At 45.3% G+C, this 21,338-nt stretch overlaps 1 long non-coding RNA gene across 1 annotated transcript in view; it reads left to right on the top strand.

Moving 5' to 3' along the window:
* The window catches only part of LOC134986497 (uncharacterized), a 46,393-nt gene extending 31,975 nt beyond the window's left edge, over positions 1-14,418 (top strand). Inside the window, exon 2 of the long non-coding RNA XR_010192371.1 lies at positions 12,935-14,418. This is a non-coding gene — a long non-coding RNA (uncharacterized LOC134986497). The remainder of the gene's footprint in view (positions 1-12,934) is intronic.
* The last annotated feature ends 6,920 nt before the right edge of the window (positions 14,419-21,338 follow it).

Raw genomic sequence — 21,338 nt, 5'->3', positions numbered from 1 at the left:
TATGCAGTGGCGTATTTTACTTAGGGACTGCAAGGCTGATCCCCCACCCCAGTAAAAATCTGCCACCACCAGTGAGTGTCACATGCTGGTAGACGCCTTTCTGCCAGCTCTAAAGTACTTCTAGGGGCTGGAAGCCACAGGGCAGAAGTTGGGTGGGGGAGTGTATGCACAAGTTCCACTGCCAGCCGTAATATTCTTCTAGGGTTAATAGCTGATGCAGTCCCTAAAAGCCAGTGCTTGTGTGCAGGCACAAATCTGTATTTGTTTCTACAATACAGTGACTGCAGCTTGTGATCTACCCTTACTGCAGTGCTCAGACAGGCAATGTGGTAGCAGGTGCAGGCTGAGCAGGTGGATGTATGAGCAACACAGTGGCAAGTGCAGGCTGAGCAGCTAGAGGTGCAGACAGCACTGAGGCAGGTGGGGGTAATGCGGCAGGAGGTACAAGATGAGCAGCTTGAGGCGCGGGCAGTGCTGAGGCAGGTACCAGCTGGAAGCGTGGGCAACATGTCGGCAGGTGTGGGCTGAGAAGCTGGATGTGCGAGCAGCGCGGCGGCAAGTACGGGTTGAGCAGGATTTAAAGATCAAAGTGCACTAAAATGTGAAATCACGTTTGGTACCAATTTGGACTATCCACCCTGCAAAGGAAGTCTCAAGACACCATCCAGTGCCAGAGTATAGGCTCACATACCATATTCCAGCATCCATGCCTTGTTGTTTCTCAGTGCCTTTCTCAAGCAAATTACACTGTTCATTGCCTGTTCCTGTACCCATGTTTCCCATATGGTTCTCTGACCCAGTCTAACGTTATACTCCTCTCACCATACTGTATATCAGTTCCAGCTCCAGTGTACAGCCCAAACCTCCTTGAGGAGGTCCCTGCTGAAAACCATCGGCATGTTGGAATTCATGCCTCTGTTCCGCCAATCCCAAGGCATGGGTTAGCATTATACATCCATGAGTTGTGACAGTCTACTTTGCCAATATCTATAGATAACCAGCAAAGGGTTCATAGATGCCATGGTGTCAGATGTCAGTATGAGGTTAGCATAGTTAGATTAGCGAGTGGGTAGTGATTCAATGCATCAATATCCAATTTGTTATTTAACTGGATACATCTGTATCCGGTGCCAGAGAAAAAAAAAATATTTATAGTTTTGCTGTTTCTTATATAAGACAAACTATGGTTCGGATGAAAAATAAAGACACTAACATCTGTAAGTAGAAATGTGTAGTTCTACTGAGGATAACCTTAGTTCACCTCAGAACAAGAAACTCATATCAGCAATAAATTGTAATTATTTGTCTTTGACAAAGTTTCAGAGTTTAGTGACAAGTTTTGATTTGTTTTGAGTCTGAACACATAAGACACAGTAACACTGTATATCATTTGTGACAATGTTCCAGAAACACTTATGAGCTTTATGTCTCTCATTATTATGCTTTAATATCTTGCAATTCTATTAATTGTTTTCATGTTGTATTGCTTACCCAGTGTTAGATTCTTACCTATCACTCAGGAACAGGTGATTAATCACCTTCATTTATTTGGACTGTACTATACACTTATGCATCTACTGTATATCATTTGTTTATTTTCCCCATAAGGCTACTGTCACTTGTGGATTATCCAGATAGAAAAGTGCTTCTTAAGAGTTGATTTATTGTCTTATATATTGAATAGATCAATTTACTTGTGGATGATTTATCCTTTGGGTTTTTATGTGTGAATAATATACATGCAAGTGTGTTTGTTTTTAATGTTGATTTAGAAAAAAATATATATTTAATTTGCATGGGTTGAGTGTCCCTAATACTTGAGATGAGCTGGTTCGGTTCCTCGGAATCCGAACCCGCCCGAACTTCAGTTTTTTTTACACGGGGCCTTGCTCGGTTAACCCGAGCGTGCCCGAACGTCATCATCCCGCTGTCGGATTCTCGCGAGGCTCGGATTCTATCGCGAGACTCGGATTCTATATAAGGAGCCGCGCGTCGCCGCCATTTTCACACGTGCATTGAGATTGATAGGGAGAGGACGTGGCTGGCGTCCTCTCCGTTTAGAGTGACTAGTACTAGAGAGAGACACAAATTTTGGGGAGCATATAGGAGGAGTACTACTTGCTGCTGATAGTGTGACCAGTGACCAGTGCCACCAGTTTAATTAATCAGTTCTCTGCCTGAAAAAAAACGATACACAGTGTGACACAGTCACACATACCATATCTGTGCTCAGCCCAGTGTGCTGCATCATATACTGTATATCATTATCTGACTGCTGAGTGCTCACTGCTCACACAGCTTAATTGTGGGGGAGACTGGGGAGCAGTTATAGCAGGAGTACATATTTTAAGTACAGTGCACACTTTTGCTGCGAGAGTGCCACTGCCAGTGTGACTGACCAGTGACCACTGACCACCAGTATTGTGATTGTCTGCTGACCACCAGTATATTGTGATTGTCTGCCTGAAAAAGTTAAACACTCGTCGTGTGGTGTTTTTATAAACGCATTCTGCAGACAGTGTCCAGCAGGTCCGTCATTACATAATATATACCTGTCCGGCTGCAGTACTAGTGTGATATATATATATATTTTAATTTTATCTCATTATCATCCAGTCTATATTAGCAGCAGACACAGTACGGTAGTCCACGGCTGTAGCTACCTCTGTGTCGGCAGTCGCTCGTCCATCCATAATTGTATACCACCTACCCGTGGTTTTTTTTCTTCCTATCTTCTTGATACTAGTAGCTTACTTTAGGAGTCTGCAGTGCTGACAGACAGTGTCCAGCAGGTCCGTCATTACATAATATATACCTGTCCGGCTGCAGTACTAGTGTGATATATATATATATATTTTAATTTTATCTCATTATCATCCAGTCTATATTAGCAGCAGACACAGTACGGTAGTCCACGGCTGTAGCTACCTCTGTGTCGGCAGTCGCTCGTCCATCCATAATTGTATACCACCTACCCGTGGTTTATTTTTTTTTACTATCTTCTTGATACTAGTAGCTTACTTTAGGAGTCTGCAGTGCTGACAGACAGTGTCCAGCAGGTCCGTCATTACATAATATATACCTGTCCGGCTGCAGTACTAGTGTGATATATATATATATATTTTAATTTTATCTCATTATCATCCAGTCTATATTAGCAGCAGACACAGTACGGTAGTCCACGGCTGTAGCTACCTCTGTGTCGGCAGTCGCTCGTCCATCCATAATTGTATACCACCTACCCGTGGTTTTTTTTTTTCTATCTTCTTGATACTAGTAGCTTACTTTAGGAGTCTGCAGTGCTGAGTCTGACAGACAGTGTCCAGCAGGTCCGTCATTACATAATATATACCTGTCCGGCTGCAGTACTAGTGTGATATATATATATATTTTAATTTTATCTCATTATCATCCAGTCTATATTAGCAGCAGACACAGTACAGTAGTCCACGGCTGTAGCTACCTCTGTGTCGGCAGTCGCTCGTCCATCCATAATTGTATACCACCTACCCGTGGTTTATTTTATTTTCCTATCTTCTTGATACTAGTAGCTTACTTTAGGAGTCTGCAGTGCTGACAGACAGTGTCCAGCAGGTCCGTCATTACATAATATATACCTGTCCGGCTGCAGTACTAGTGTGATATATATATATATTTTAATTTTATCTCATTATCATCCAGTCTATATTAGCAGCAGACACAGTACGGTAGTCCACGGCTGTAGCTACCTCTGTGTCGGCAGTCGCTCGTCCATCCATAATTGTATACCACCTACCCGTGGTTTTTTTTTTTTCTATCTTCTTGATACTAGTAGCTTACTTTAGGAGTCTGCAGTGCTGACAGACAGTGTCCAGCAGATCCGTCATTACATAATATATATCTGTCCGGCTGCAGTACTAGTGTGATATATATATATATATTTTAATTTTATCTCATTATCATCCAGTCTATATTAGCAGCAGACACAGTACGGTAGTCCACGGCTGTAGCTACCTCTGTGTCGGCAGTCGCTCGTCCATCCATAATTGTATACCACCTACCCGTGGTTTATTTTTTTTTCCTATCTTCTTGATACTAGTAGCTTACTTTAGGAGTCTGCAGTGCTGACAGACAGTGTCCAGCAGGTCCGTCATTACATAATATATACCTGTCCGGCTGCAGTACTAGTGTGATATATATATATATTTTAATTTTATCTCATTATCATCCAGTCTATATTAGCAGCAGACACAGTACGGTAGTCCACGGCTGTAGCTACCTCTGTGTCGGCTGTCGCTCGTCCATCCATAAATGTATACCACCTACCCGTGGTTTTTTTTTCTATCTTCTTGATACTAGTAGCTTACTTTAGGAGTCTGCAGTGCTGAGTCTGACAAACAGTGTCCAGCAGGTCCGTCATTACATAATATATACCTGTCCGGCTGCAGTACTAGTGTGATATATATATATATATTTTAATTTTATCTCATTATCATCCAGTCTATATTAGCAGCAGACACAGTACGGTAGTCCACGGCTGTAGCTACCTCTGTGTCGGCAGTCGCTCGTCCATCCATAATTGTATACCACCTACCCGTGGTTTTTTTTTTTCCTATCTTCTTGATACTAGTAGCTTACTTTAGGAGTCTGCAGTGCTGACAGACAGTGTCCAGCAGGTCCGTCATTACATAATATATACCTGTCCGGCTGCAGTACTAGTGTGATATATATATATATTTTAATTTTATCTCATTATCATCCAGTCTATATTAGCAGCAGACACAGTACGGTAGTCCACGGCTGTAGCTACCTCTGTGTCGGCAGTCGCTCATCCATCCATAAATATACTAGTATCCATCCATCTCCATTGTTTACCTGAGGTGCCTTTTAGTTGTGCCTATTAAAATATGGAGAACAAAAATGTTGAGGTTCCAAAATTAGGGAAAGATCAAGATCGACTTCCACCTTGTGCTGAAGCTGCTGCCACTAGTCATGGCCGAGACGATGAAATGCCAGCAACGTCGTCTGCCAAGGCCGATGCCCAATGTCATAGTACAGAGCATGTAAAATCCAAAACACCAAATATCAGTAAAAAAAGGACTCAAAAATCTAAAATAAAATTGTCGTCGGAGAAGCGTAAACTTGCCAATATGCCATTTACCACACGGAGTGGCAAGGAACGGCTGAGGCCCTGGCCTATGTTCATGGCTAGTGGTTCAGCTTCACATGAGGATGGAAGCACTCAGCCTCTCGCTAGAAAAATGAAAAGACTCAAGCTGGCAAAAGCACCGCAAAGAACTGTGCGTTCTTCCAAATCCCAAATCCACAAGGAGAGTCCAATTGTGTCGGTTGCGATGCCTGACCTTCCCAACACTGGACGTGAAGAGCATGCGCCTTCCACCATTTGCACGCCCCCTGCAAGTGCTGGAAGGAGCACCCGCAGTCCAGTTCCTGATAGTCAGATTGAAGATGTCAGTGTTGAAGTACACCAGGATGAGGAGGATATGGGTGTTGCTGGCGCTGGGGAGGAAATTGACAAGGAGGATTCTGATGGTGAGGTGGTTTGTTTAAGTCAGGCACCCGGGGAGACACCTGTAGTCCGTGGGAGGAATATGGCCGTTGACATGCCTGGTGAAAATACCAAAAAAATCAGCTCTTCGGTGTGGAAGTATTTCAACAGAAATGCGGACAACATTTGTCAAGCCGTGCCTTTGTCAAGCTGTAATAAGTAGGGGTAAGGACGTTAACCACCTCGGAACATCCTCCCTTATACGTCACCTGCAGCGCATTCATAATAAGTCAGTGACAAGTTCAAAAACTTTGGGCGACAGCGGAAGCAGTCCACTGACCAGTAAATCCCTTCCTCTTGTAACCAAGCTCACGCAAACCACCCCACCAACTCCCTCAGTGTCAATTTCCTCCTTCCCCAGGAATGCCAATAGTCCTGCAGGCCATGTCACTGGCAATTCTGACGAGTCCTCTCCTGCCTGGGATTCCTCCGATGCATCCTTGCGTGTAACGCCTACTGCTGCTGGCGCTGCTGTTGTTGCTGCTGGGAGTCGATGGTCATCCCAGAGGGGAAGTCGTAAGCCCACTTTTACTACTTCCACCAAGCAATTGACTGTCCAACAGTCCTTTGCGAGGAAGATGAAATATCACAGCAGTCATCCTGATGCAAAGCGGATAACTGAGGCCTTGACAACTATGTTGGTGTTAGACGTGCGTCCGGTATCCGCCGTTAGTTCACAGGGAACTAGACAATTTCTTGAGGTAGTGTGCCCCCGTTACCAAATACCATCTAGGTTCCACTTCTCTAGGCAGGCGATACCGAGAATGTACACGGACGTCAGAAAAAGACTCACCAGTGTCCTAAAAAATGCAGTTGTACCCAATGTCCACTTAACCACGGACATGTGGACAAGTGGAGCAGGGCAGGGTCAGGACTATATGACTGTGACAGCCCACTGGCTAGATGTATGGACTCCCGCCGCAAGAACAGCAGCGGCGGCACCAGTAGCAGCATCTCGCAAACGCCAACTCTTTCCTAGGCAGGCTACGCTTTGTATCACCGGTTTCCAGAATACGCACACAGCTGAAAACCTCATACGGTAACTGAGGAAGATCATCGCGGAATGGCTTACCCCAATTGGACTCTCCTGTGGATTTGTGGCATCGGACAACGCCAGCAATATTGTGTGTGCATTAAATATGGGCAAATTCCAGCACGTCCCATGTTTTGCACATACCTTGAATTTGGTGGTGCAGAATTTTTAAAAAAACGACAGGGGCGTGCAAGAGATGCTGTCGGTGGCCAGAAGAATTGCGGGACACTTTCGGCGTACAGGCACCACGTACAGAAGACTGGAGCAACACCAAAAACGCCTGAACCTGCCCTGCCATCATCTGAAGCAAGAAGTGGTAACGAGGTGGAATTCAACCCTATATATGCTTCAGAGGTTGGAGGAGCAGCAAAAGGCCATTCAAGCCTAAACAATTCAGCACGATATAGGAGGTGGAATGCACCTGTCTCAAGCGCAGTGGAGAATGATTTCAACGTTGTGCAAGGTTCTGCTGCCCTTTGAACTTGCCACACGTGAAGTCAGTTCAGACACTGCCAGCCTGAGTCAGGTCATTCCCTCATCAGGCTTTTGCAGAAGAAGCTGGAGACATTGAAGGAGGAGCTAACACGGAGCGATTCCGCTAGGCATGTGGGACTTGTGGATGGAGCCCTTAATTCGCTTAACAAGGATTCACGGGTGGTCAATCTGTTGAAATCAGATCACTACATTTTGGCCACCGTGCTCGATCCTAGATTTAAAACCTACCTTGGATCTCTCTTTCCGGCAGACACAAGTCTGCTGGGGTTCAAAGACCTGCTGGTGAGAAAATTGTCAAGTCAAGCGGAACGCGACCTGTCAACATCTCCTCCTTCACATTCTCCCGCAACTGGGGGTGCGAGGAAAAGGCTCAGAATTCCGAGCCCACCCGCTGGCGGTGATGCAGGGCAGTCTGGAGCGACTGCTGATGCTGACATCTGGTCCGGACTGAAGGACCTGACAACGATTACGGACATGTCGTCTACTGTCACTGCATATGATTCTCTCACCATTGAAAGAATGGTGGAGGATTATATGAGTGACCGCATCCAAGTAGGCACGTCAGACAATCCGTACTTATACTGGCAGGAAAAAGAGGCAATTTGGAGGCCCTTGCACAAACTGGCTTTATTCTACCTAAGTTGCCCTCCCACAAGTGTGTACTCCGAAAGAGTGTTTAGTGCCGCCGCTCACCTTGTCAGCAATCGGCGTACGAGGTTACTTCCAGAAAATGTGGAGAAGATGATGTTCATTAAAATGAATTATAATCAATTCCTCCGTGGAGACATTCACCAGCAGCAATTGCCTCCACAAAGTACACAGGGAGCTGAGATGGTGGATTCCAGTGGGGACGAATTGATAATCTGTGAGGAGGGGGATGTACACGGTGATATATCGGAGGATGATGATGAGGTGGACATCTTGCCTCTGTAGAGCCAGTTTGTGCAAGGAGAGATTAATTGCTTCTTTTTTGGTGGGGGTCCAAACCAACCCGTCATTTCAGTCACAGTCGTGTGGCAGACCCTGTCACTGAAATGATGGGTTGGTTAAAGTGTGCATGTCCTGTTTATACAACATAAGGGTGGGTGGGAGGGCCCAAGGACAATTCCATCTTGCACCTCTTTTTTCTTTCATTTTTCTTTGCGTCATGTGCTGTTTGGGGAGTATTTTTTGGAAGGGCCATCCTGCGAGACACTGCAGTGCCACTCCTAGATGGACCAGGTGTTTGTGTCGGCCACTAGGGTCGCTTATCTTACTCACACAGCTACCTCATTGCGCCTCTTTTTTTCTTTGCGTCATGTGCTGTTTGGGGAGTGTTTTTTGGAAGGGCCATCCTGCGTGACACTGCAGTGCCACTCCTAGATGGGCCAGGTGTTTGTGTCGGCCACTAGGGTCGCTTATCTAACTCACACAGCTACCTCATTGCGCCTCTTTTTTTCTTTGCGTCATGTGCTGTTTGGGGAGTGTTATTTGGAAGGGCCATCCTGCGTGACACTGCAGTGCCACTCCTAGATGGGCCAGGTGTTTGTGTCGGCCACTAGGGTCGCTTATCTTACTCACACAGCTACCTCATTGCGCCTCTTTTTTTCTTTGCGTCATGTGCTGTTTGGGGAGTGTTTTTTGGAAGGGCCATCCTGCGTGACACTGCAGTGCCACTCCTAGATGGGCCAGGTGTTTGTGTCGGCCACTAGGGTCGCTTATCTTACTCACACAGCTACCTCGTTGCGCCTCTTTTTTTCTTTGCGTCATGTGCTGTTTGGGGAGTGTTTTTTGGAAGGGCCATCCTGCGTGACACTGCAGTGCCACTCCTAGATGGGCCAGGTGTTTGTGTCGGCAACTATGGGTCGCTTATCTTACTCACACAGCTACCTCATTGCGCCTCTTTTTTTCTTTGCGTCATGTGCTGTTTGGGGAGTGTTTTTTGGAAGGGCCATCCTGCGTGCCACTGCAGTGCCACTCCTAGATGGGCCAGGTGTTTGTGTCGGCCACTAGGGTCGCTTATCTTACTCACACAGCTACCTCATTGCGCCTCTTTTTTTCTTTGCGTCATGTGCTGTTTGGGGAGTGTTTTTTGGAAGGGCCATCCTGCGTGACACTGCAGTGCCACTCCTAGATGGGCCAGGTGTTTGTGTCGGCCACTAGGGTCGCTTAGCTTACTCACACAGCTACCTCATTGCGCCTCTTTTTTTCTTTGCGTCATGTGCTGTTTGGGGAGTGTTTTTTGGAAGGGCCATCCTGCGTGACACTGCAGTGCCACTCCTAGATGGGCCAGGTGTTTGTGTCGGCCACTAGGGTCGCTTAGCTTACTCACACAGCTACCTCATTGCGCCTCTTTATTTCTTTGCGTCATGTGCTGTTTGGGGAGTGTTTTTTGGAAGGGCCATCCTGCGTGACACTGCAGTGACACTCCTAGATGGGCCAGGTGTTTGTGTCGGCCACTAGGGTCGCTTAGCTTACTCACACAGCTACCTCATTGCGCCTCTTTTTTTCTTTGCGTCATGTGCTGTTTGGGGAGTGTTTTTTGAAGGGCCATCCTGCGTGACACTGCAGTGCCACTCCTAGATGGGCCAGGTGTTTGTGTCGGCCACTAGGGTCGCTTAGCTTACTCACACAGCTACCTCATTGCGCCTCTTTTTTTCTTTGCGTCATGTGCTGTTTGGGGAGTGTTTTTTGGAAGGGCCATCCTGCGTGTCACTGCAGTGCCACTCCTAGATGGGCCAGGTGTTTGTGTCGGCCACTAGGGTCGCTTAGCTTACTCACACAGCTACCTCATTGCGCCTCTTTTTTTCTTTGCATCATGTGCTGTTTGGGGAGTGTTTTTTGGAAGGGCCATCCTGCGTGAAACTGCAGTGCCACTCCTAGATGGGCCAGGTGTTTGTGTCGGCCACTAGGGTCGCTTATCTTACTCACACAGCTACCTTATTGCACCTCTTTTTTTCTTTGCGTCATGTGCTGTTTGGGGAGTGTTTTTTGGAAGGGCCATCCTGCGTGACACTGCAGTGACACTCCTAGATGGGCCAGGTGTTTGTGTCGGCAACTAGGGTCGCTTATCTTACTCACACAGCTACCTCATTGCGCCTCTTTTTTTCTTTGCGTCATGTGCTGTTTGGGGAGTGTTTTTTGGAAGGGCCATCCTGCGTGACACTACAGTGCCACTCCTAGATGGGCCAGGTGTTTGTGTCGGCCACTAGGGTCGCTTATCTTACTCACACAGCTACCTCATTACGCCTCTTTTTTTCTTTGCATCATGTGCTGTTTGGGGAGTGTTTTTTGGAAGGGCCATCCTGCGTGACACTGCAGTGCCACTCCTAGATGGGCCAGGTGTTTGTGTCGGCCACTAGGGTCGTTTAGCTTACTCACACAGCTACCTCATTGCGCCTCTTTTTTTCTTTGCGTCATGTGCTGTTTGGGGAGTGTTTTTTGGAAGGGCCATCCTGCGTGACACTGCAGTGCCACTCCTAGATGGGCCAGGTGTTTGTGTCGGCCACTAGGGTCGCTTAGCTTACTCACACAGCTACCTCATTGCGCCTCTTTATTTCTTTGCATCATGTGCTGTTTGGGGAGTGTTTTTTGGAAGGGCCATCCTGCGTGACACTGCAGTGACACTCCTAGATGGGCCAGGTGTTTGTGTCGGCCACTAGGGTCGCTTAGCTTACTCACACAGCTACCTCATTGCGCCTCTTTTTTTCTTTGCGTCATGTGCTGTTTGGGGAGTGTTTTTTGGAAGGGCCATCCTGCGTGACACTGCAGTGCCACTCCTAGATGGGCCAGGTGTTTGTGTCGGCCACTAGGGTCGCTTAGCTTACTCACACAGCTACCTCATTGCGCCTCTTTTTTTCTTTGCGTCATGTGCTGTTTGGGGAGTGTTTTTTGGAAGGGCCATCCTGCGTGACACTGCAGTGCCACTCCTAGATGGGCCAGGTGTTTGTGTCGGCCACTAGGGTCGCTTATCTAACTCACACAGCTACCTCATTGCGCCTCTTTTTTTCTTTGCGTCATGTGCTGTTTGGGGAGTGTTATTTGGAAGGGCCATCCTGCGTGACACTGCAGTGCCACTCCTAGATGGGCCAGGTGTTTGTGTCGGCCACTAGGGTCGCTTATCTTACTCACACAGCTACCTCATTGCGCCTCTTTTTTTCTTTGCGTCATATGCGTTTTGGGGAGTGTTTTTTGGAAGGGCCATCCTGCGTGACACTGCAGTGCCACTCCTAGATGGGCCAGGTGTTTGTGTCGGCCACTAGGGTCGCTTATCTTACTCACACAGCTACCTCATTGCGCCTCTTTTTTTCTTTGCGTCATGTGCTGTTTGGGGAGTGTTTTTTGGAAGGGCCATCCTGCGTGACACTGCAGTGCCACTCCTAGATGGGCCAGGTGTTCGTGTCGGCCACTAGGGTCGCTTATCTTACTCACACAGCTACCTCATTGCGCCTCTTTTTTTCTTTGCGTCATGTGCTGTTTGGGGAGTGTTTTTTGGAAGGGCCATCCTGCGTGACACTGCAGTGCCACTCCTAGATGGGCCAGGTGTTTGTGTCGGCCACTAGGGTTGCTTATCTTACTCACACAGCTACCTCATTGCGCCTCTTTTTTTCTTTGCATCATGTGCTGTTTGGGGAGTGTTTTTTGGAAGGGCCATCCTGCGTGACACTGCAGTGCCACTCCTAGATGGGCCAGGTGTTTGTGTCGGCCACTAGGGTCGCTTATCTTACTCACACAGCTACCTCATTGCGCCTCTTTTTTTCTTTGCGTCATGTGCTGTTTGGGGAGTGTTTTTTGGAAGGGCCATCCTGCGTGACACTGCAGTGCCACTCCTAGATGGGCCAGGTGTTTGTGTCGGCAACTAGGGTCGCTTATCTTACTCACACAGCTACCTCATTGCGCCTCTTTTTTTCTTTGCGTCATGTGCTGTTTGGGGAGTGTTTTTTGGAAGGGCCATCCTGCGTGCCACTGCAGTGCCACTCCTAGATGGGCCAGGTGTTTGTGTCGGCCACTAGGGTCGCTTATCTTACTCACACAGCTACCTCATTGCGCCTCTTTTTTTCTTTGCGTCATGTGCTGTTTGGGGAGTGTTTTTTAGAAGGGCCATCCTGCGTGACACTGCAGTGCCACTCCAAGATGGGCCAGGTGTTTGTGTCGGCCACTAGGGTCGCTTAGCTTACTCACACAGCTACCTCGGTGCAAATTTTAGGACTAAAAATAATATTGTGAGGTGTGAGGTGTTCAGAATAGACTGAAAATGAGTGGAAATTATGGTTTTTGAGGTTAATAATACTTTGGGATCAAAATGACCCCCAAATTCTATGATTTAAGCTGTTTTTTAGTGTTTTTTGAAAAAAACACCCGAATCCAAAACACACCCGAATCCGACAAAAAAAATTCGGTGAGGTTTTGCCAAAACGCAGTCCACTCCAAAACACGGCCGCGGAACCGAACCCAAAACCAAAACACAAAACCCGAAAAATTTCAAGTGCACATCTCTACCTAATACCCAAGAGTACTTTTCCTTTGCTTTTTTTTGCCACTTAAAGATTCAGATTTTTACAATCCTAGTCATAGTTATAAATCTACATTAGTAGTAATGAATCAATTGTAGCAAAGCCAATATATTGGTTAATTGCTAATATACAGTATTTTACACAAATGCACAACACGGGTTTGTGACACAATACCAGTGCCGTTGATTTATACCCTATTTTTGATACATTTATTTGTTTTAAATATGTTGAATACTTTGAATAACACCTATTATAATATATATATAGTTATAATATTCTGTATGATTTAATTTGAATGTTAAGCATTTCAAATTGTATTACTGTGCCCCAAATAAGATATCCATCATTCTCTCTTTTTTTACATAGTCCCTCAGGGTATGCCATGGTGGCATTAAAGAAAAGATTAGAAGAATAGGTCTAAAGCTACAAGAAAGAAAATAACAGCAAAAAGAAGGAAATAAGCAGATGGAGAAAGAAGATAGAGGAATTGAAGAAAATAAGATAAAATAAAAATGCACTTATTTTCCAATGAGGGGATGGGAAACATGTTTGCATTTTGTGCAGTTGTGTATTAGAATGGTGTTTTACTCTATGAACCTTTTGTCCAACACATAGACACCCTAAAAGTTAACATATTTGCTACTCTGAACCCTAAGTGAAACCCTGATGGGAGATTTTATTGAACAATGAAACTGTCACCCATAAGTAGCTGAAATACCACTCCTCCGGCACCTACTTAATAAAGGGAATGTGTGCGCCGCAGTCTTGCGCAGTAAAAAGGGGTATCCCCAATTCACATTATGCCGCACAGTAGCACAATCTTATTCATATTATACCACATAGTAGTGTCCCTTATTCATGTTATGACACACAGTAGTGCCCCTTTTACACAATGTTCACATTTATGCCCCTTATACACATTGTCCACAGTAGTAGTGCCACTAATACACATAATGCCCACAGCAGTAGTGCCTCTTATGCACTATCACTAATGATGTTAGTTAGTTGCTTTACACAAATATTGCACTACCAGCAGTACAGTAATGTTTTATGAACCTGTCAGCTATTAGCATTTGTTGAAGTCTATGGATGCTAGATATATTCCATTTCCTTTGCCAAGTAAATAATACAAAATAAATATATCTAACAGAATAAAAATAGACATGTTAAAACATTGTAGAAAATTGTATATAAAATGGTATTTATTTCTTATTTGGCATACAACATGGGTAATCAGAGTCGGTCTGATTCCAGTCATCAATATATTTGTAACATACTTTTAGGTGTCCGAAATCCCATGTCCATTTAGCAAAATAAAATAAAATAAACAACCTGGAATACGTTTTACCTATTAGGCTATTTGTAGACTAGTAGCAACCTGACTTGACATATAAATGCATAATTCAGTTTCTAGAGCCTTCCCTGGAATGAAATGTGGTTACTACAGCAAGAAAATAATTAAATATAGAGCTAGAAGTGCAAACAGAAGCTACTCATGTGTGATCTGCAGGTGTTCAGAAAGATTGGCTGAATTATAAAAAAAAAACAGGTCTGTTCCTACATTAGCATCAAAGCACCAGACGAAATAACAACTCAATTCATTATGGAAGTGTTGTTAAAACCCAATTACTTTAATGGTATTCATCCTGGAATCGTTGAAAGAAAAACATGAGCACAATTTGTTTTTTAAACTTCAGGAAGTTCACAATGAACACAAATGGCAAGTGACGTCTATAACCAAGGTTTAGCACATAATACTGTATATATCATTTTTTAATATCAATAAGTGCAAATTGAAAGAAACCGTAAAAACTGAAGTAATAAATCTAAAAATAAAACTGATTATTATATTTGTTTATTTAGTCTGGTACTTATGTAATAAGAATAATAATACTATTTTAAGCAGACTGTTCATTTGCTGGATGTGATATAATATCACAACAATCATAACGATAACATTCATGATGAAGACAGTGAGGAAATAACAACATGTAAGAATATCGACATATCATCCTTGGTGGCCAGTAGTGACTTACCTGTTCTAGTTGGCTGTAGCTTCTCCAGCTGTGTCTTTGGCAGTCATATTCCTGTGATGTCTGGGTCGGACCTCCAGTCTTCCAGAATTCAGGTGAGTATTTCTTACCTGTCTCTAACCCTAATACCTAACCCTAACCCTCTCTCTAGTACCCCGCTCTCCCCTAGCAACCTAACCCTAGCCTCCCACTGCCACATAACCTATCACTCCTGCCTACATCCTAATCCTCTTGTTGGCATTGTCAGAATGTTAACATTCTTAGAGGGGTATTCAATTGTTTGAAAAGTCAATTACTGTAAGTGTCTGTTTTAGTCTATCTAATAGACAGGAAAAAACAGACACCCAACCAACTTTTCAAACAACTGAATTTCACCCTTAGAGTCTTGACACATTGCCTGCTATTATTTAAAAAATGTCAACATCATAACTGCCGACATTATCATTGTCAACCTTTTCACTACATCCCCATTTGCTTTATTTTGCTATATTATATATTTTGCATAGACTCTTTTTATTTCTGCAGTTAGAAATCGTATTGATTTGATCAACCAAGTGTGTGCCATACATTTTCTGAATACATACAGTACATAACTTATATGCCTGCTACTATAAAAATGTATCCATTTTTAATTTGTATATCTTCACTATTTCCATGTATGTACTAGTGATGAGCACCGGAAATTTTTCGGGTTTTGGTTTTGGGTTCGGTTCCGCGGCCGTGTTTTGGGTACGAACGCGTTTTGGCAAAACCTCACCAAATTTTTTTTGTCGGATTCAGGTGTGTTTTGGATTCGGGTGTTTTTTTCAAAAAACCCTAAAAAAACAGCTTAAATCATAGAATTTGGGGGTCATTTTGATCCCAAAGTATTATTAACCTCAATAACCATAATTTCCACTCATTTTCAGTCTATTCTGAACACCTCACACCTCACAATATTATTTTTAGTCCTAAAATTTGCACCGAGGTCGCTGGATGACTAAGCTCAGCGACCCAAGTGGCCGACACAAACACCTGGCCCATCTAGGAGTGGCACTGCAGTGTCACGCAGGATGGCCCTTCCAAAAAACACCCCCCAAACAGCACATGACGCAAAGAAGAAAAAAAGAGGCGCAATGAGGTAGCTGTGTGAGTAATCTAAGCGACCCTAGTGGCCGACACAAACACCTGGCCCATCTAGGAGTGGCACTGCAGTGTCACGCAGGATGGTCCTTCCAAAAAACACCCCCAAACAGCACATGACGCAAAGAAAAAAAGAGGCGCAATGAGGTAGCTGTGTGACTAAGATAAGCGACCCAAGTGGCCGACCCAAACACCTGGCCCATCTAGGAGTGGCACTGCAGTGTCACGCAGGATGGCCCTTCCAAAAACTACTCCCCAAACAGCACATGACGCAAAGAAAAATGAAAGAAAAAAGAGGTGCAAGATGGAATTGTCCTTGGGCCCTCCCACCCACCCTTATGTTGTATAAACAGGACATGCACACTTTAACCAACCCATCATTTCAGTGACAGGGTCTGCCACACGACTGTGACTGAAATGACGGGTTGGTTTGGACCCCCACCAAAAAAGAAGCAATTAATCTCTCCTTGCACAAACTGGCTCTACAGAGGCAAGATGTCCACCTCATCCTCATCCTCCGATATATCACCGTGTACATCCCCCACCTCACAGATTATCAATTCGTCCCCACTGGAATCCACCATCTCAGCTCCCTGTGTACTTTGTGGAGGCAATTGCTGCTGGTGAATGTCTCCACGGAGGAATTGATTATAATTCATTTTAATGAACATCATCTTCTCCACATTTTCTGGATGTAACCTCGTACGCCGATTGCTGACAAGGTGAGCGGCGGCACTAAACACTCTTTCGGAGTACACACTTGTGGGAGGGCAACTTAGGTAGAATAAAGCCAGTTTGTGCAAGGGCCTCCAAATTGCCTCTTTTTCCTGCCAGTATAAGTACGGACTGTCTGACGTGCCTACTTGGATGCGGTCACTCATACAATCCTCCACCATTCTTTCAATGGGGAGAGAATCATATGCAGTGACAGTAGACGACATGTCCGTAATCGTTGTCAGGTCCTTCAGTCCGGACCAGATGTCAGCATCAGCAGTCGCTCCAGACTGCCCTGCATCACCGCCAGCGGGTGGGCTAGGAATTCTGAGCCTTTTCCTCGCACCCCCAGTTGCGGGAGAATGTGAAGGAGGAGATGCTGACAGGTCGCATTCCGCTTGACTTGACAATTTTCTCACCAGCAGTTCTTTGAACCCCTGCAGACTTGTGTCTGCCGGAAAGAGAGATCCAAGGTAGGTTTTAAATCTAGGATCGAGCACGGTGGCCAAAATGTAGTGCTCTGATTTCAACAGATTGACCACCCGTGAATCCTTGTTAAGCGAATTAAGGGCTCCATCCACAAGTCCCACATGCCTAGCGGAATCGCTCTGTGTTAGCTCCTCCTTCAATGTCTCCAGTTTCTTCTGCAAAAGCCTGATGAGGGGAATGACCTGACTCAGGCTGGCAGTGTCTGAACTGACTTCACGTGTGGCAAGTTCAAAAGGTTGCAGAACCTTGCACAACGTTGAAATCATTCTCCACTGCGCTTGAGACAGGTGCATTCCACCTCCTATATCGTGTTCAGTTGTATAGGCTTGAATGGCCTTTTGCTGCTCCTCCAACCTCTAAAGCATATAGAGGGTTGAATTCCACCTCGTTACCACTTCTTGCTTCAGATGATGGCAGGGCAGGTTCAGGCGTTTTTGGTGGTGCTCCAGTCTTCTGTACGTGGTGCCTGTACGCCGAAAGTGTGCCGCAATTCTTCTGGCCACCGACAGCATCTCTTGCACGCCCCTGTCGTTTTTTAAATAATTCTGCACCACCAAATTCAAGGTATGTGCAAAACATGGGACGTGCTGGAATTTGCCCAGATTTAATGCACACACAATATTGCTGGTGTTGTCCGATGCCACAAATCCACAGGAGAGTCCAATTGGGGTAAGCCATTCTGCGATGATCTTCCTCAGTTGCCGTAAGAGGTTTTCAGCTGTGTGCGTATTCTGGAAAGCGGTGATACAAAGCGTAGCCTGCCTAGGAAAGAGTTGGCGTTTGCGAGATGCTGCTACTGGTGCTGCCGCTGCTGTTCTTGCGGCGGGAGTCCATACATCTACCCAGTGGGCTGTCACAGTCATATAGTCCTGAGTCTGCCCTGCTCCACTTGTCCACATGTCCGTGGTTAAGTGGACATTGGGTACAACTGCATTTTTTAGGACACTGGTGACTCTTTTTCTGAGGTCTGTGTACATTTTCGGTATCGCCTGCCTAGAGAAATGGAACCTAGATGGTATTTGGTACCGGGGACACAGTACCTCCAACAAGTCTCTGGTTGGCTCTGCAGTAATGATGGATACCGGAACCACGTTTCTCACCACCCAGGATGCCAAGGCCTCAGTTATCCGCTTTGCAGCAGGATGACTGCTGTGATATTTCATCTTCCTCGCAAAGGACTGTTGGACAGTCAATTGCTTGATGGAAGTAGTAAAAGTGGTCTTACGACTTCCCCTCTGGGATGACGATCGACTCCCAGCAGCAACAACAGCAGCGCCAGCAGCAGTAGGCGTTACACGCAAGGATGCATCGGAGGAATCCCAGGCAGGAGAGGACTCGTCAGACTTGCCAGTGACATGGCCTGCAGGACTATTGGCATTCCTGGGGAAGGAGGAAATTGACACTGAGGGAGTTGGTGGGGTGGTTTGCGTGAGCTTGGTTACAAGAGGAAGGGATTTACTGGTCAGTGGACTGCTTCCGCTGTCGCCCAAAGTTTTTGAACTTGTCACTGACTTATGATGAATGCGCTGCAGGTGACGTATAAGGGAGGATGTTCCGAGGTGGTTAACGTCCTTACCCCTACTTATTACAGCTTGACAAAGGCAACACACGGCTTGACAAATGTTGTCCGCATTTCTGTTGAAATACTTCCACACTGAAGAGATGATTTTTTTGGTATTTTCACCAGGCATGTTAATGGCCATATTCCTCCCACGGACAACAGGTGTCTCCCCGGGTGCCTGACTTAAACAAACCACCTCACCATCAGAATCCTCCTGGTCAATTTCCTCCCCAGCGCCAGCAACACCCATATCCTCATCCTGGTGTACTTCAACACTGACATCTTCAATCTGACTATCAGGAACTGGACTGCGGGTGCTCCTTCCAGCACTTGCAGGGGGCGTGCAAATGGTGGAAGGCGCATGCTCTTCATGTCCAGTGTTGGGAAGGTCAGGCATCGCAACCGACACAATTGGACTCTCCTTGTGGATTTGTGATTTCGAAGAACGCACAGTTCTTTGCTGTGCTTTTGCCAGCTTAAGTATTTTAATTTTTCTAGCGAGAGGCTGAGTGCTTCCATCCTCATGTGAAGCTGAACCACTAGCTATGAACATAGGCCAGGGCCTCAGCCGATCCTTGCCACTCCGTGTGGTAAATGGCATATTGGCAAGTTTACGCTTCTCCTCCGACAATTTTATTTTAGATTTTTGAGTCCTTTTTTTACTGATATTTGGTGTTTTGGATTTTACATGCTCTGTACTATGACATTGGGCATCGGCCTTGGCAGACGACGTTGATGGAATTTCATCGTATCGGCCATGACTAGTGGCAGCAGCTTCAGCACGAGGTGGAAGTGGATCTTGATCTTTCCCTATTTTTGGAACCTCAAAATTTTTGTTCTCCATATTTTAATAGGCACAACTAAAAGGCACCTCAGGTAAACAATGGAGATGGATGGATACTAGTATACTTATGGATGACGACCGACTTCCGACACAGAGGTAGCTACAGCCGTGGACTACCGTACTGCGTCTGCTAGTATAGACTGAATGATAATGATATAAAAATATATATATATATCACTACTGCAGGACAGGTATATATTGTATAATGACGGACCTGCTGGACACTGTCAGCACTGCAGACTCCTAAACTACTAGTATGAAGAAGATAGAAAAAAAAAAAACCACCACAGGTAGGTATACAATTATGGACGAGCGACTGCCGACACAGAGGTAGCTACAGCCGTGGACTACCGTACTGCGTCTGCTAGTATAGACTGGATGATAATGATATAAAAAATATATATATATATCACTACTGCAGGACAGGTATATATTGTATAATGACGTACCTGCTGGACACTGTCAGCACTGCAGACTCCTAAACTACTAGTATGAAGAAGATTGAAGAAAAAAAACCCACCACAGGTAGGTATACAATTATGGATGAGCGACTGCCGACACAGAGGTAGCTACAGCCGTGGACTACCGTACTGCGTCTGCTAGTATAGACTGGATGATAATGATATAAAAAAAATATATATATCACTACTGCAGGACAGGTATATATTGTATAATGACGGACCTGCTGGACACTGTCAGCACTGCAGACTCCTAAACTACTAGTATGAAGAAGATTGAAAAAAAAAAACCCACCACAGGTAGGTATACAATTATGGATGAGCGACTGCCGACACAGAGGTAGCTACAGCCGTGGACTACCGTACTGCGTCTGCTAGTATAGACTGGATGATGATATAAAAAATATATATATATCACTACTGCAGGACAGGTATATATTGTATAATGACGGACCTGCTGGACACTGTCAGCACTGCAGACTCCTAAACTACTATTATGAAGAAGATAGAAATATAATGAATGACGGACCTGCTGGACACTGTCAGCAGAATGCGTTTATAGAATAAAAAAAAAAAACACCACACGAGTGTTTAACTTTTTCAGGCAGACAATATACTGGTGGTCACTGCTGGTCAGACTCAGTCACACTGGCACTCTGGCAGCAAAAGTGTGCACTGTTAAATATGTACTCCTGCTATAACTGCTCCCCAGTCTCCCCCACAATTAAGCTGTGTGAGCAGTGAGCACTACTCAGCACAGTCAGATATACATAGATGATATTATCATGCAGCACACTGAGGCTGAGCACAGATATGGTATGTGACTGTGTATCGTTTTTTTTCAGGCAGAGAACGGATTATATTAAATAATAAATAAAACTGGTGGTCACTAGTATAACTATCAGCAAAACTCTGCACTCTCTGAGTACTGCTAATGCTCCAGTAAATCAAGTGTCTCACTCTCTATCTAAACGGAGAGGACGTCAGCCACGTCCTCTCCCTATCAATCTCAATGCACGTGTGAAAATGGCGGCGACGCGCGGCTCCTTATATAGAATCCGAGTCTCGCGATAGAATCCGAGCCTCGCGAGAATCCGACAGCGGGATGATGACGTTCGGGCGCGCTCGGGTTAGCCGAGCAAGGCGGGAAGATCCGAGTCTGCCTCGGACCCGTGTAAAAAGTGTGAAGTTCGAGGGGGGTTCGGTTTCCGAGAAACCGAACCCGCTCATCACTAGTATGTACTCATTTTTATCTGATGAAGTTCACCTGGACATTGTGGATGGGCCCCCATATTTGGGCAAATTTGTGCTAAGAACTTCACTTACTGTATACTTAATATAATTTTGACTTTCAGTATTCTTAGTGCTTACAGTGTACACCTGCATTTTTCTTTTTCCTGTATGGTACTAGAAGACCCAGCATGGTAGCACCTTTTATTATGTTTAAAATTAGCATGTGCAGTCCAAGTCCACCCCCCTCCTTTTTTCCCCTCTATGTTTGTATATATATTGTACACTTGAAGGTGAGACTCCTTCAGTTAGCACCCTT

Source organism: Pseudophryne corroboree, chromosome 2 (genome assembly GCF_028390025.1).
Source record: "Pseudophryne corroboree isolate aPseCor3 chromosome 2, aPseCor3.hap2, whole genome shotgun sequence".
NCBI classification, from domain to species: Eukaryota; Metazoa; Chordata; class Amphibia; order Anura; family Myobatrachidae; genus Pseudophryne; species Pseudophryne corroboree.
Note: the sequence above shows the minus strand (reverse complement) of the source record. Positions and strands in the feature narration are given on the sequence as shown.